Raw genomic sequence first — 7,135 nt, forward strand, 5'->3', positions numbered from 1 at the left:
AAATTTTTTACCTCAGAGCAAATCATCTCAAACATTATCGATGAGACAAATTAAACATGATCTTAGTTTCTTTAATAAACTCTGAATCATCTGCGCAAAAGCATCGACTATTATTATTATTATTATTATTATTATTATTATTATTATTATTATTATTATTATTATTATTATTATTATTATTATTATTATTATTATTATTATTATTATTATTATTGTTGTTGTTGTTGTTGTTGTTGTTGTTATTGTTGTTGTTGTTGCTGTTGTTGTTGTTGTTGTAAGCTAAAATGTGAAATACATAGTTTTAATTAAGCGTACATGAATGCAAATTAACACATGCACAGAAGCATGAAGTTGTTTAACCAAAAAATGTTAAGCCTTTTGATTAAACCAATTAATGATGAGGAGAGGGGTGAATCTTAGTTAAGAATAATAAAATCTAGACCAAATGTTAGATGAAGTAGACAAGATGAACGACGTTAGCTAATGTGTTTGAGCTGATTAAATGCTCATAAATGCATCAACATAAATGTATAATGAATGCAAATAAATGCGACTAGCATAACAAAAAGGAAGTTACTACCCAACTATTGTGAGATTCGGAAGGCCCTTTTTCCTGACAGCAGCGTGGAAAGAAGGGAAATACAAAGGGGGTTGAGGAATCTTTGGATCTTGTGAATATGGGATAATGAACAAGACAACTTTAGTACATTCTTTCAGGTCAACCTTTTACAAAGTGTTCTTTCTCATAAATTCTGGATCCTTTTTTTGTTCTCTATCTCTTCCTATTTATAAGGGATATTTTTCAAAAATCCTAAAAAGTACAAAACAAGGAATATCCAAAGGAATATTCCTTATGTCCATATCTAAACCTATGCTACCGTTTTTTCCTCATCTCAGCTGCCCATCTTTGGCATCAACCGGCTTGAGAGCAACCTTCAGTTGTTATACCATGGTTGACCCCGTCCTTTGTCTTACTTATCCATTACTGTCGAGTCGCCAGATTTAGACCTATACAGTTAGTCCCTCCGCTTGTTGAGGTCGTTGTCCTGCACGCCCTCAATAAGCGGACCTGATTTGCCTTCGTTTCAGAGGAATTTGGTTGTTGAATAAGCAGGGTCGACCAAGATGGAGTGAACGGCGTGATTAGTGGAGTCGTGATTGGTCCGGCTACCATGGGGTAACGTCATAGCCACGCGCATCATCATTACGCATCTTTCCGAGACAGCGTCTGTGTCCCTGTCGCTTCGGTTTTGGTGCCATTGACAATCCTTTGCTTCGATACTCGTGCCACCCGGCCCTATAAATAGATTGGGTTTCGTTTTTTCACAAGTTTTCACCCCCCTTCTCCTACATGAATACCGTTCTCCTTTGATCTTCTTTGCCAGTGTCTGCTCTTGACTATGTTTTTACGATTCCATACCTCCCATCCTTACTTAGTTGTTACCTTTTTCTTCAACTTTAGTAGTATGCCTTTTATCGTCGAAATGTCACAAACCCTTCGCATTCACGATGAAATTTCTGATGCCACTCTGTTATCGGTGGCCCCTCCTTCCGGTGGTGAGGATCTCATGGCTGAAGAGGATGAGAGCTTTCCTACCATGGAGGAGATAGTTCCTAGAAACCCCTTGTCTAGAAACGATTTTCCCAAGGAACCTGCTCCTGCTCCCGCTCAGGTGATCTCTAAGACAGGACCGTCTCATATAGCTGAGCTTCGATCTACATATCGCATCCCTTCCCATGTCGAGATAGTGCCGACTGGTGGTGACATCGTGGAGGTCCATTGACCTGGGTATTGTGCCTTCTATGTGTACCCTTTCTTAATTGGCTATACTCTCCCTCTTCTTCCGTTGGCGGAAGAATTTTGCCGGTTTTACAATGTCTGCCCGGCACAACTATCTCCGTATTTGTATAAAGCTTTTCTGATGCTGACGAAGTATGCGGAATTGGCTGGTTGTGAGGTTGATGTCCGCCACCTGTTGCACTTATTTTCACCAAGTCTTTCACCTGCGGCATCGCGGGACCAGAGGACTGATAGTTGGAATGGACGACAGGACGAATCGGAAGTTTTGGCACAAGTACTTTTTTATCAAAACCGAGCACTTGGTGGCAGACCCAATTGGGTTTCCCGAGTAGTGTGTCACATCCTTAGTCGTTAGCTAAGTACACGTGCGGCACTTGACAACTCGCTCACAATCTTGCTATGCCAAGTCAGCCTTACTACACTCAAGATCGCTAAGAGAATGGTAGAAAGAACACAAGAGAATTGCTAAAGGAAGCTTTGTATTAGAGAGAACTTGAATTGTTTGCTTGATGAATTACAAATGAATGGCCCCCCTTTATATACTAGTCTCATAGGGGCTAGTGTGTAAATATTAATTATTACACAAGTCCTTAATATTTACAAGATAAGGGCTTTATCTAGAATTCTCTACAAGCCTAGAAGATTCCAAGGACTTTCCTAGCAAATTCATAAGGATCTAGGTTCTTCCTAAGGAAATGTTCATACTTCTCTAGAATCTTCTCACAAATGCTAGCCTTCTTCTTATGTAATCTTCCACGTGGCATTAATATATGCCAAATGGCGCCTATGTGGCTTGATGATTGTCATGCCTGAAATCCTGAATCCATCAATGATTCAGCCTCCACTATGGCTTTGTCTATATCAACGACTTGATGACGTTGTAACTCCTGTTTAGCCCAATTTTGCAACCCGTCCATGAAGTGGAACAACAAGTCATCATTGGTCAGGTTGGGAATTATAAGCATAAGGGTAGTGAACTGCTTGACATAGTCACGTATGCTCCCTGTTTGCTTCAACTCCCTGAGCTTGCGCCTTGCCTCGTACAAGACATCGTTTGGAAAGAACTGTCGCTTGAACTCGGCTTTGAACTGATCCCACGTGCTAATAGTACATAGACCTTTATCCATGTCGGCCATCTTCCTTTGCTACCATAGCATGGCAGTCTCTGAGAGGTACAACACAATAGTATTGATCTTGGACTCGTCGTCCCTCACTTTTCCGTGCCTGAAGTAATTCTCCAAGTGCCAAATGAAGTTTTCCACTTCTTGTGCATCACGAACACCTTTGAACGCCAGGGGGTATGGGAGCCTCGATCTTGGCCTCCCTCGTCACTACAACATTACTAGCTGCCTCGGTCACGTCAGCATTGACATGCTCCTCGAGTGACTCTATCTTTGCCTTCATAGATTCGATAGTACTCAAAGCCTCCATGAGTCTCCACTCTAAGGCACTGATGGTTTGTCTTAGTTCCATCTCGGTTTGTGTACGTCCCTCCAAGTCATTTCGGATACTCTCAATCTCTTCAAGAGTGTGCCCCTCAAGAACGCTAAGGGTGCCTTTCATCCTCCCCAAGCGTTGGCCAAAGATCTCCACAGCGTCCATCCCCGCATTCATCTTCATCACCCACTCTTTGCCTAGCGAGACGTCCTTAGGCAGGACCTCCACTTCATCCTCGCTCGCCTCAGTGGCAGATGGTTCTTGGGATGTAAGCCCTTCGTTTGACACAACCTCGGTTGGCACCTCCTGGCTCTTGTTGGTGGCATTTCTCTTTTTGTTACGGTCGCTCTTGCCAGCAGCATCCTGGATGACGTTGGCTTGGGTGTTGGCAACGTTAATTTCTCCGTCGTTCGCCATTCCCTTAGTTGCAACCTTTTCTCTGATACCACGTTGTCACGTCCTTTGTCGTTAGCTAAGTACACGTGTGGCACTTGACAACTCGCTCACGATCTTGCACAACTTGCTCATATTCTTGCTATGCCAAGTCAGCCTTACTACACTCAAGATCGCTAAGAGAATGGTAGAAACACAAAAGAATTGCTAAAGGAAGCTTTGTATTAGAGAGAACTTGAATTGTTTGCTTGATGAATTACAAATGAATGGCCCCCCTTTATATACTGGTCTCTTAGGGGCTAGTGTGTAAATATTAATTATTACACAAGTCCTTAATATATACAAGATAAGGGCTTTCTCTAGAATTCTCTACAAGCCTAGAAGATTCCAAGGACATTCCTAGCAAATCCATAAGGATCTATGTTCTTCCTAAAGAAATGTCCTTACTTCTCTAGAATCTTCTCATAAATGCTAGCCTTCTTCTTATGTAAGCTTCCACATGTTTAATATATGCCAAATGGAGCCTATGTGGCATGATGACGTGGCGGGTCATGACAAGTGGAACCATAATCGTAAGTGTTTTTGGCATACGCTTGTTGTCTTTTTTCGTCCTTTCGCTTTCCGTTCATTTGTGGCTTCTTTGTTTTTTAAGCTGAGAGGCATGCACCCTCCCCTGTCTTCGGCATTGAAGACTAGGTGGCTCGCGTGTTGCCTCACATGGCGGGCATTCGTGATTGGGCGGTTTTCTACAAATGTTTTGGACCGAAGGTCCCGTCTAGTAAGTGTTACTTTTGCTTCGGCCTTCTGTTGTTTGCCATTGTTTGTTGATACGACCTCCTTATGGTGCCAAGTCGACGGGCTTCCAAAAAGAAAGCTCCAGTGCCGGCATTTCGCCAGGCTATTGCATCGGCAGGGATGCAATTTACTTTGGCTGAGTCCGTCCGCGGAGGTCGTACTCAAGCTTTGTCAACGAGGGATTCCCCCCCCAGAGTGTTGCCGTACGGGATGAGATATCTTCCCGGCCTATCTACCATCTTATAGACGAGTCGTCTAATGGATAAGAGTCGCCGTCAAGAAAGAGGCGAAAAGTGGAACTTGGGAAGGCCGTCGTCACTAGTATTGAACCGAAGAAAATCATTGCTCGGGAAGCGGCTCCTGCACTTTTGCCAAGTGCAAGGGCCGTCTTTATGGCGGATGCCATTATGGAGGGGAGGTCCCCTAGGGCCGAGGGCGTACATGAAGGCGGGGAGCCTGTACGGGCCGCAGAAGGTGGCGCATCGTCGGCGACCGGAGGAGATGGAGCGGTACCTGAGGGGGACGACGGCTCTGGTTCATACATCGACCTCGAAGAGATACGTGCCTTCTTGGAGAGGAACACTCACGTGGAAGTGAGAACGGAGGGTCCTAACCGGCACATAATCATTTCCGTAGGTTATGAACTTTTGGCTAACTCTCAGCGGGCGGTGTCGTCCTTTGCCCCCTTGTGCACGATTTCTGAGAACACGGCACTGCAGACGATGAGCGACGCAGAGCTATCGCTGAGTATTTCCGGCACGGCTTTGCGAGTAAGTGCCCTTTTTTTCTTTTTTTTAATGTTAGGATATGTCTCGCTTGCGTAATCTGCTTATACTGACTTCTTTCTTTTGCATGCCAGACTCTTATCATGGGGATCGAGCGTGACCGGCGGGAGGAGCGGAGGATGGCCATTTTTAAGAAGGTGACCTCCAAGTACAAAGAGTACTGTACCAAGAACCGAACGCTGGCCTACGTCTTTAACCAAGATAGCGAGTTTCAGATGTTTTTTGACGGGCTCAAATTGAAATAGGAGGAGTTGGTGAGGAAAGTTGAGGAGCTGAAAGAGCGGGATGATGAGCTAATGAAAGCCATAGGTCGAGGCGGCTCTTAAGGCCAAGGACGATGAGCTCGGAGTGAGCAAGTGGGTGATGGCCAAGAATGTCGACCTTCAAGCGCGGGTGGCTTCCTTAACTGCTGAGCTTGGGTGGAGGGAAATGGAGGCTGTCGCTTTGAGGGGCGAGTTGAGCGTCAAGGTCGAGGAATTGACCCATGCCGAAAAAGGCAGAATGCCGCCCTGTCTGAAGTAGCGGCCTTAGATGACGCCCTCCGGTTTGTAGGTCTGAGCGGGATAATGAGGTGGAGACGTTTGTGCTCAAGGTGGCGAGGTTAGAAGAGCGGATCCAGGATCTGGAGGCGGAGGTGTCCGGTTTGAATGAGCAGGTTGTTGCTTTGAAGGCTGAGGAAGTGCGACGGCAGTCGCAGCCATCTACGTCTCATACTTCTGTCAACCCCGTCATGCCGCGGGAGTTGTATGAGATGTTGGTTCATGCCGAGGCTCAGCTTGATGTGTACAAGTCCCTAAAGACTGGTGGGAGAGTTTCCGAAGCAGAACTCGATGGTGTCCGTGTTAAAGCACGTGCGGCCCGCGGAGCTTGTGGTTATGCCCCCGATACACCTGGCGGGGATGATGTTGACGATAATGCGGACAGGATCGCCTCCGATTCTTGGTATAATGATGAGTACGCCGATGGGGATGACGCGGCGTAAAGCCGTTGTACTTATTTTGTTTTGTCCTCTTATTTTTGTGAGGGCGTCCCTGGGCCCTTTCTTAAAAATATTGTAATATGACAGTTGTAATGGAATGGTTACCTTTTTGCTATGTATTCCCGGATTGTCATTATTATTATTTTTGTTTGCTATGTGATGAAATCCCTGACTTTTTCGGTCGCTTGTGTGTAGTGTTTTGGTGTAGTCGATCGTAGATCCTAAAGTAATTCGAGCGAGGTTGAGTGTAAAATAATTCGAGCGAGGTCTAATGTAAAATAATTCGAGCGAGGTCGAATGTAAAGTAACTCGAACGAGGTCGAATGTAAAATAATTTGAGCGAGGTCGAATGTAAAATAATTCGAGCGAGGTCGAATGTAAAGTAATTCGAACGAGGTTATTCGAGCGAGGTCGAATGTAAAGTAATTTGAACGAGGTTGAATGTAAGGTAATTCGAACGAGGTCGAATGCGTGATAATTCGAGCGAGGTCGAATGTAAAATGATTCGAGCGAGGTTGAATGTAAAACAATTCGAGCGAGGTCCAATGTAAAATAATTCAAGCAAGGTCGAATGTAAAGTAATTCGAACGAGGCCGAATGTAAGGTAATTCGAACGAGGTCAAATGTGTGACAATTCGAGCGAGGTCGAATGTAAAACAATTCGAGTGAGGTCGAATGTGGGATAATTCGAGCGAGGTCGAATGTAAAATGATTCGAGCGAGGTCGAATGTAAAAAAACTCAAGCGAGGTCGAATGTGTGATAATTCGAGCGAGGTTGAATGTAAAGTAATTCGATCGAGGTCGGATGTAAAGTGATTCGAGCGAGGTCGAATATGGAGTGTGAAGAGACTTGGTGGAGAGTAAAAATGCTGCTTTATTTAATTCATTGAAGAATATCTTGGTGGAGAGTAAAAATGCTGCTTTATTTCATTCATTGGAGAATAT

The sequence above is a fragment of the Nicotiana attenuata genome, chromosome 12 (genome assembly GCF_001879085.1).
Source record: "Nicotiana attenuata strain UT chromosome 12, NIATTr2, whole genome shotgun sequence".
In the NCBI taxonomy this organism is placed as follows: domain Eukaryota; kingdom Viridiplantae; phylum Streptophyta; class Magnoliopsida; order Solanales; family Solanaceae; genus Nicotiana; species Nicotiana attenuata.